The sequence below is a fragment of the Rhea americana genome, unplaced genomic scaffold (assembly GCF_003343005.1).
Source record: "Rhea americana isolate MKP2758 unplaced genomic scaffold, rheAme1 scaffold_247, whole genome shotgun sequence".
Classification (NCBI taxonomy): Eukaryota; Metazoa; Chordata; class Aves; order Rheiformes; family Rheidae; genus Rhea; species Rhea americana.
The window spans coordinates 19,188-28,883 of record NW_028186365.1 but is presented as its reverse complement, the minus strand read 5'-3'; the positions used below and the strand labels follow the sequence as shown (position 1 = coordinate 28,883).

General features: G+C 49.9%; 2 non-coding genes across 2 annotated transcripts; one reads left to right on the top strand and one right to left on the bottom strand.

Annotated features, from left to right (window-relative positions):
* Positions 1-5,943: 5,943 nt before the first annotated feature.
* On the top strand, positions 5,944-6,016 carry TRNAR-ACG (transfer RNA arginine (anticodon ACG)). The gene has a single exon. It is a non-coding gene; the product is annotated as a tRNA-Arg (tRNA).
* Positions 6,017-9,220: 3,204 nt separating this feature from the next.
* TRNAY-GUA (transfer RNA tyrosine (anticodon GUA)) lies at positions 9,221-9,314 on the bottom strand. Its single transcript has 2 exons — positions 9,278-9,314; positions 9,221-9,256 (listed from the first exon to the last, which is right to left on the bottom strand). It is a non-coding gene; the product is annotated as a tRNA-Tyr (tRNA).
* Between the last annotated feature and the right edge of the window lie 382 nt (positions 9,315-9,696).

Genomic DNA, 9,696 nt, shown 5'->3' with positions numbered 1-9,696 from the left:
CTCTTCCAGATACCCACACAGTGTGGCCTCGGTGCTATTTCTGTCCCTAATTACTGCTGTGAAGTGCTTCCCAGAGAGGCGATAGCTTTGCAGCAACATCACTGTGCAGAAATCCATACTCCGGATGCCTTTTTGGCCTCAGTTCCTCATTCCCCAGTGCAAAGTGCCTCCGCTTGCCCTCCCTGGACCTGGGCTGCTGCGAGAACCAGGCCAGAGTTACTCTCAGGAAGATGTCTGTCTCTTCCTTTGACAGCTCAGCATGTAAGGGGGAGAATTATAGATGTTTTCAGAATAATCCTTGGTCACTGGCTCAATTCCAGCTCAAAGGAGAGGAGTGTTAGGGTGGGGAGGAAAGCTCTTGGTCATCACAGGGCTTTTCATCCAAACTCCCTGACAGACACCTTGAGGACCTTAAGGAGCCAAGCCTGGGGGCCAACCTCTTATTCACAGCAAACAGTATTTTCCTGGTTACCTCTGTCAGTAGAGGAAGCCTCTGTCATTCCTGACCTCTAGGCACTCACTTGAACACCTTGCTCYGGCAGCTAAAATGGGGAGAACATGGATATCCTTTGAGCACTCTGGAGAACATGCCAAGAKCCCAGGTACAAGTTAGGTGGCTACACAGTCCCAACAGCCTTCTGTGAGCAAYGCCTGTTAGCAGCTGCTAAGCCTAAAATCCCACTTACCTCAAGCCAGAAGGAAAAATGCAAATGAAAACATTTATTCATGACATCCAAAATAGATAATCTTTGTGGAATACTTAAAAGACATTTAAAAGGCTCCAACTCTTACCCTCTGTCTAGAACAGCAAGATCTCTCACTCATCACCAGCTGGTTCGCAGGGGATTGCCCTAAGAGAGTACACTGCTTTCTTAACAGTTGTCTCTGCATGACATATCTCAGGTTGCATTCATGAGGGTGCTCCTGATATGTTAGGTCTCATAGCCAGTTTCTTGAGCTCCTGGCAGACTTTAATCTGAAATGTATTCAGACTGGCTGTTCACTCCCAGGAATGGAAGTCAGCCTTAGTTCACTTCCAAGGAAGTATAAATGACTCTATCAAGTCATGTATCTCCCAGGCAGTTATCAGTTCCTTGCCTTGAAAAAGGTGCCAACTTTCCTATCCTCACACTAATGACTTATTAACATGTTTCAGTGTGAAGTGTTCTTTATGCTGACCCTCATTTGCTGTTTCAGCCCGGAAATTAAGAAATAAAGTATGTGAACTGGACCWGCTGAAGACCAGGAAGCTGTTTCCAAACATGGTGCTGTCCCCAGCCTCCTGGTCCCTGCAAATGGSCCCATCTAATTTGCACACTGATCTTTATTCAGCATCAAGGCTATTCTGGCCTCCTGGAGAACAGGGAAAGGATTTGAACTGGAGTGCTAAGATGGAAAAAGGTAGGGGAGGGAGGGAAAGTTGCAACACTGCAAAACGGAGCAAAGACAACAAGGCCAGAGAGCGTCTGTGCTGGAAGCATGCCCATTTAGCGTGTGACACAGTGGGATCAACACCCCTGCTTCAGTCTTCAACTGTTCAACTGTTGTTTGTCTTCCCATCTCTCCCACTACCTCCACACGCTGCAGGAGCTGTGCAGAAACATGTTGCACCATTTCCCTCCTGTTTAGAGAGGAAATTGTGTCTCAGGCTGGCCAAAGGGTCTCTCTGTGCGGTCCGTCTTTGAGGTCACTTGGCAGACACTGCTCCCTTCTCCCAATTTTGGCACTAGCTTCAAATGGGCATCCCCTCCAAAACAAGGCTGGCTGGGCACACGCACTTTGCCCTATGCCCATAGGAATGATGATGGCGAGCAGGGCAAAGAAAAGATGTTTATGTAACAACTGAACAAGAGGTTAAAAAAAGAAATTTGGGCATTCAGGTATCAAGCCAGTATCAAGCCAATGCCTTTCCCATGATAGCTCTTCTGCTTAGCATTTGAGCCAAGGCATTCTTAATTGGCCAGGTAATACTAAAGGAATGAAATCATTCTTATTTTTACTAAGAGGAAGGKCTAGCTTCCTCTGGATGGGGAGGAAATACAAGGACTTCCCTGTTAAACCACTGGACCTCCCTGGAAGGGAAGAATTTGTTCTTTGGGAGAAAATTAGACATGAGAGGTACTGTGTTCTCCCATGAGGAAATGCTTCTTGGTCAGCACAGCCTGAGGTATAAGGTGCAGAGGAAGAGAGGCTCTCTGCTACCCATGGTGTCAGGACAGCCTACGGCAAAATAGCTGGATATGAGAGAACGGCCTGGCTGATTTAATCTTCAAAGTAAGTAACGGAAGCTCGGTTTTCTCTCATTTTTCCACCTACCTCTTTTATGAGTTTATCTATTTTGGCACCTGTGAGTAAATATTTTTATTTGCATTTTGTCTTAACCTGTCTTGAATTAAGTATGATTTCAGTGTAATTGGATACTAATCACTCGTTCCTTGCCAAAGGATGTGGTAAATCTCTAAACAGACCTTGGGGCACCTTGCAAGTTCTCTAGGTTGCCAGCTTGTTCTCCATGATATCCACAGTATTACTGAGTAAGCCCTACCCCAGCTGCAGGGGCCAGCTGGTCAGGCAACAGCCAGGAGAGTAGAAATGTCTTCTAGAGATCGGGAGCAATCAGGAAGGCTGGCTGGCATGAAGAATTGGAGCAGACTTGGATCCCAAGGGCTTTGGAGGAGTTTGTTGCAGGATTTATGGTTTGGTAAAAGTCCTTGTGTTAAGCAAGGAAAAAGAAAGGAAAAGAGAAGCTCCTCTTGAGCCAGMATTTAAACCACCAACCTAAAGTTCATAGATACTGTAAATCTGCAGTCTATCTCACTACCAGATGAGCTATCAAAGGAAGACAGAAGAGGACACCAAAGAGCAGGCTCTGCAGCATGCTTTCAGGCACATACCTTTTCCTTAGCTGCACATCCTGTCCCGTCATCCCTTCCCATTTCTAGCTCTTTCTACCTGTATTCACTGCCCCTGGCCACTAGCCTGATATCTGACTCTGGTTTCCTCTGAGTATGAGGGTGGTTTCTGCCTTGAATCCTGATTCACAGCCGAGGCTTGTCTGGGCACCCTGTCGCTCTCTGCCGGGGCCCRGCTTCCTGAATTGCTGGCGTTGTGTGGCAGCCTGGACTGCCTCTTCCACTAGAGGTGCAGGGAAATTTCAGAAATTAACCTTTTCTATCATCATTCTTAGTCTCATTGTTGCCATAGGGGTAACATCCCTGGGATATTTGCATAAACATGTGGGACCTCGCTATACTGCCCGGCCCAGACATGTGACAGATAGCATATCTGACTACGAAAGTAGGTGCAAGTCCTAGCTGCCCAAATGGAAAAAGATGCTACCTCAACCTCTGCAGATTTCTATGTATAATTACATTTTTCCTGTTATTATATGCCCGCCAGTCATTTGGGCATGCTTACTCCCTTTCATTCACTCTGATTTTTCATACTTAATCCAGGGAAAACAAACTAAAAATGCTCTGCAAAACAGGGGCTACTTGCACTGCTTCCCTCAAGGCTAGAGGCAAAGCAGGAGCAGTCTGGACTAGTCTTCACTGCCCATCTTACAGCACCTGCAAAGAGTGAGGAAAGCAGGAAGGAGAAAGAAAARAGGATGGAAATAACAACTCAGCCACGAGATGTCTCTGGAGGCAGACAGCAGTTTACCTCTCCCTGACTGGATGCTGTCTCCACTTTTACCCATACTCTCCAGCCACACTGTGCTGCYCCAGCTCTGTGTCCTCAGTTTTGCTGTCCCAGCGTGACCCTCTGTCAGGCTGCATTTTCACTGGTAGCTGCAAATGACTAAGCCACTTGGACCATTCCCTGCTGCTGGGATGGGAGGGCCGGTGCCTCTCGCCTTCCCTGCACTGCCCGTCTGCACGATCCAGTCCTGTTGCATGCCCTTGCCAGCTCAACTGGCTCAGCTCACCCTTCGTTAGAAAATTAGAAATTAGAAAACCCAACGCTTCCTTACTGGGTTACCCAGGAGACTCAGATCAGGGGAGCATCCATGGACCACCAGAGCGGAACGATGGCAAGTTGTGTGGTGGAGAGCAAGTGAGGACGGGAAGAGGAATGAAATCTCCTCACTTTGGAGCAACACACTGTTCAGCCGGCTCATCCTCTTCTCAACCTTTGCCCTCAGTGTCCTTTCTTTTATCCAGAACTTAACATCACAGCTTGCCAAAGACATGCTGATGGACTTGCAGGAGGGCTCATAAGCAAGTCACACCAAAAGCTCTTGCCCCATCTGCTCGTACACCAACTGGAAGGAGAGAACATCCTGCTGTGAGGAGCAGGCTGAGCTGAAGGCCCTTCTGCACAGTGGCCCAAGCAATGCTGTTGTTGGCCAGCTGTCCCATGTCTTCAGAGGTGCTGAGCAGCACCACCATGCGGGGAGCCCAGGAGTGCCTGGGGCAGGGGAGAGCCACAGCCCCTGGCAGTGTTTGGGCATGGCTGGGAGAAGCTGGGGCAATGAATCAGTTGTTTTGTACCTCTGCTCAGTGGTTTTAGCCACTTTCCTGTCTTCAGCATGGGTCCATTTTGGTTGCTTGGCTGASTGGAAAAGGAGAAGTTTGGACTGTGAAGGGAAAGGGGTCTGACAGTTGGGACCTGGACTGGTGAGCGTGGGAATAGTTTTGAGGTGTTTTCAGTCAGATGCACTCCAGATGTCAGGTCAGGTATGCCACTGCTATGACACTATCTCACCTTGAACTTGGGAGCAGTTTGGAAACAGCTATAAGCCTGATAGTGTGGGAAAAGGCAGACACCGCTCGGATGACGATGCAGCTGGTGCCAGAAAATGTGCCCCAGGGCTCAAGCATGTTGGTCTTCCCTCTGCCAGATGAATGATCCAAAGTAATAACAAAAGAAAGAAAGAGAGACCAAGCAGATCAAGGWGTCACACTGATCTCAGGGAAAGAGCAATAACAAATTAACATATATTTGCTAATGAAAGGTGAAAATAAATCAACTTTTTTCTAAGGGATTGGTCCTGTTTCATCTAACCTTGACCTGACACAGTGCAATGCCCAGAAATGCAATGCTCAGGGCTCTCTGCCTATTGCAATACGCAGCAGTTGGGCAAAAACACTGCTGCTGGGGAGGTATGGCAGCAATGCATGTTCAGGTGGGATTGTGGTGATTAACATCTAACAGCTCCTGACATTTCCCCTGATAGCAGATGACATGAATCCTCTCCTTCTAAGGAACAAGAAGAAGAATCATTCATTTTTTCCCATGTTCCCTAATGTCCAAAGCTTGCTAATTGTGCTTTGTTTGCCTAATTAAGCTAGGGCTGGCTAGCATCCTCCTGCAAACCAGCTCCCCGTAGCAGGCAACACTCATACGCACCCAGTTTGTTTCCAGTAGCTGGGCTCTCTTCAGTACAGACCTCTTCAAGAAAGCCTGAGGCAGAAAGGCTCTGCCGGACAGCAGGAGCTCACCTGCGGCGTGCAGGGGAGGCYGCTCGAGGGGGTGCAGGCACAGAGTTTGGGAGCAAAACAGCATGCCACAACTCCCAACATTTGCAAATTGCACAGTATTATGATTTCTTTTCTTTTCTTTTCTYTYGGCTCAGGTACTGCAGCAGGTGACAGGATGTGACTTGTTGCCAGCCGGGGGTTGCAGAGCTCTTTCTCATGGTGCAGCCACATCAGGAGGGAGCCGCACAGGGAGCGAGATGGGACCMGCAGGCCACGGGGAAAGCGGGATTTTCGCTGCACAGCTGCCACCTTCCGCTGGAGCGTTTCAGTTTTTCCTCGCGAACAAAAACCCAGCAGAGCTTTGGGGTGGGAGCCGCGTCGGGGGCACGGCCGCTGCCCGGCAGCCCTGCAGCCCGCCCCGCGCTTCAGCCAGGGGCACCCGGGGGACCCGCGGAGACCTGGAGGGCAGGAGGGTCCCGGCGGCGCGGCCCAACACGGCCCTTGCCGCCACCGCTGCGCGGGGCCAGTGGCGCAATGGATAACGCGTCTGACTACGGATCAGAAGATTGTAGGTTCGACTCCTGCCTGGCTCGCTCCTGTGCCTTTTGCCCCTTCCCGGTCTGTGAAAAAGCAGGGCAAAGGGGGAAAAAAGCTGGAAAACTGGAGGCATGGGTCACCCTGATCTCTTATATGCTTAATCAAGTGTCTCTAGGCATTAAACTGCTTCCCTGGAAGGGGCCCTGCTGCAGTCCCTACTGCCCCGGGATGCACCTTCTGCGTTGGAGACGCTTCGTGGGCACCGAGGCTGGGAGTTAAAAGCGCTCAATTGCAGGCCGGGCTGTGTTACCTGAGGGTGCAGGGTCACCCCAGGAAGGACTCCAGACGGGTGCGGTGTAKACGCGGGACTCGGCCCGCGGGGGTGTGAACAGGGAGGACAGAGTTTGGGAGAACTTGCTGGAGCACAAACAGAAACTGGGCTCCAGTCTGCAAATGCAACTTCAGTAGATGTTAAACCAGCAGGCCTCATATCCAAAGCCAAATCAGTTAAGCATTGCACAGGCAGCAGATTAGGAAATGGGCACTTTTGTGCATGTCCCAAAGAGGATTTTAAAAAATAAACCTTTTCTTACAATGCTGGAGCTGAGCATTTCTCTTTGTTGGAGGAAGTGCCCCCTCTGGTACCTGACAGGCTGTTGAACAACTCCTTGCCTGTCTGTTTGCCTGCCCAACTCACTTTCACTATATCAGACTGAGATGTCCTGTAAATGGGCTTTTATAATCCATAGCATCCTTCTGTTATTAAGTGGTAAATCTGGTACAAATGATTAAATGGGATAAATGCACAGATCTTTTTATTTTTGGCTCTTGCTGGAGACCAGATAAAGAAATAATTAAGCATTGCGAAGTTCCCGATAGCTTCTCCTACATGAAGTATTAAAGTCTTTAGCTAGTACACTACTATCCAGGTGTTCTAGATACTGGCATTGTAGTAGAAAGCATTTAATACATTGAAATATGTAAGTATGTACTAGATCAGACGGAAGCTGGACCAAACAGTTACATTTATGTAATAGGGAAATAGCTCAAGAGCTAGAACAGCTACYTAGCATGAGTCCTGAGATCAATGCTTGCATTTTCTGTTTTTTCCCATCTTTCTTTTTTTTTACTTATTTCCCCTCCCCCTCTTTTCCTTTTCACTAAAGGTAGCATGCATTTATGCAGAAAGGCATACATGTCAATACCTCCTGGGCAGGAGAGAAAAAAAGTCTCATCTCAAACTGATCAAGAAATCAGCTTGCAAGATAGAACAGGAAAGGAAATAATTATTTGATCAGAAAAGATGCTGGCTGAGCTTTTATTCTGTGAAGGAATAGAAAAAAAGGGGCATCGCTGAATGAATGAAAAGGAATGAAGGAGCGTGCATAAATTTCTTCAAAATGTAGGAGCCTAGAAATCTATATATGAAAGGGTAACTCTTGAGCAAGCAAAAACCAGTCCTGTAGTCCTGGAGGGAATCTGYACTCTCCCACTTTCCCCAGCGCACACTGGAGAGTAGCAAAGATGTGCTTTTTTGGATTGAGGACTTCAGATTGGATTGCTAGTGTGTGCAAACAGGTATGTCTAGATATGGACACCGAAGAATGGACATTTTTCCTCATTGTCTGCTAGCTAGGACACCCCTGGTTCCTGTTAGGCAGGCTTTTCAGGCCTGGGTTTCTTCTGAGACACTTTCTAACAGGGTACACTGCACCATGGTGGAGAAACAAGGAGAAAGGGTTACAGTGTGTGTGCATGCGTGCATGCGTGCGTGTGTGTATATCTACACACACACAAAAATGTACTAATTAAGAAAGAGCTAGCTGAAGCCAGTGGTGCAATGCATAAGGAGTGTGACTACAGATCAGAGGTGAGTAGGCTTGACTCCTGCTGGGCTTGCTATAGCTGTTCATGTTCCCTGATGATAATTTCCTTACTTTTACTCTTCCCAGAGACAGTGGGCCTTCCTTGCACTTAAATGCAAAATTTATCCCAGAAAAAAACAGACTCTTGCACAAAGACGACTCATTCTCAGTTCTTCTGAAGGATAAAAATTCCTTTCTCTCCCATTACACAGGCAGACTCAGCTGGCCAGCAGCAAGTTTACTCTTTCCAAGCCAGGAGTCACTGTCAAGTGTGTGTTTCTGCACACCACACAGCACCTCTAATGAAAAAGGAGACATGAGGGAGAAAGGAGAGAGGAAGGCAATACAGTAGAAGACAGAAAAAAAAAAAGCAGAATTGAAGCATCGGTTCTGTTATCTACCCCGTGGCTAAGCCAGCCCACGGCCGTCTGAGTCAAATCCCTTCTCCACGAAGCATTCCCACCGCTCCACCTTCTCCCAGGACACCACCCGTTGGGAAGGAGCCTCTTCAGAGCCAGAACTGAATGGTGATGTAAGGCTGGTTATGGAAAGGGAGCCCATGGTGCCTCTTGGTGATTGCATGAGCCATCGAAGGAGACCTGACAAAACCGAGCATGCCCAAGTCACAYGTGTGCATGCTTTGGCTCCCAACAGGAGAATGCCAAATATATACATTATGATTATGGAAGATAAAGATGTCATTCCAAAAGTGTAGTTACAACCTGGATTTCAATGTTTACTGCTAAGAAGTCACCCCTCTGTGGATCACATTTTCAGTGCTGGTAGTAGAGTTTTGAGAGGCAAAGAGGAGACACAACTTGTTTCCAGGATAAAGTCCCGCTGTCTTCCCTCTAACTTTTGGCACTGAGCCAACTTTGAACCTGCCTGTGCATGATCACAGAATGGTTGAGGTTGGAAGGGACGTCTGGAGATCATCTAGTCCAACCCACCTGCTCAAGCAGGGCATGTTAGACAGGGTTGCATCTTGGTGGGCTTTGAACATYCCCAGAGAAGGAGACTCCCAACCTCTCTGGGCAACCTGGTCCAGTGCGAGGCTTTGCGAGGCGCCCTGGCACGTTTCGAGGCAGGGGGTGAAGAGCGGGGGCCGCTTTCCCCGCAGGCCCCCTAGGATGCCCCTCCGCGGGCCCCGCAGGCCGGGGCATGCCGCGGCTGAGCAGCCACCGCGAACTGCGGCTTCCCCAGCCGCTCGCACTGCTCGCTCAGCAACCGAGTTTTAGGGAGGGGGAAAATCATATAATCGTAATCCCCAGGAAAGAAAAAAAAAAAACTCGCACTGCTCGCTCAGCAACCGAGTTTTAGGGAGGGGGAAAATCATATAATCGTAATCCCCAGGAAAGAAAAAAAAAAAAAGAGAAGGGATAAAAAAACAGCGTCTCCTTCGAGCCGGAATCGAACCAGCGACCTAAGGATCCCCGCGGGCGGGCAGCGCCTCTACAGTCCTCCGCTCTACCAGCTGAGCTATCGAAGGGACCTGCCCACCGCCGCCCCGCGGCCGCCCAAGCTCCAGCCCGCCGCCCTSCGCACTTCTGAGCATGCGCACTGGCAACGGCCGCGCTCTGCGCCCCTCCTGCGCATGCGTGCGGCCCGGCTGCTCTCTGCCCCCCGCGCCCCACCCGCGGTGCGCTGCCGGTGGCGGCCGCGGGCTCCTCCGCTCCGCCGGGCCTTCTCGCTTCCTTGCCCGTCGCCGCGCAGCCTTTGCCCGCCCCGCGGCCTGCCAGCCGCCGGTCGCCGCCGCTTGTGCGGCCGCCGAGCCGCTCCCCGCCGCGCGCTAGAGGCTCCGTCAGGCGGCGGCGGCTCAGCCCTTGTGCGCGGCCGGGGCCAGTGGCGCAATGGATAACGCGTCTGACTAC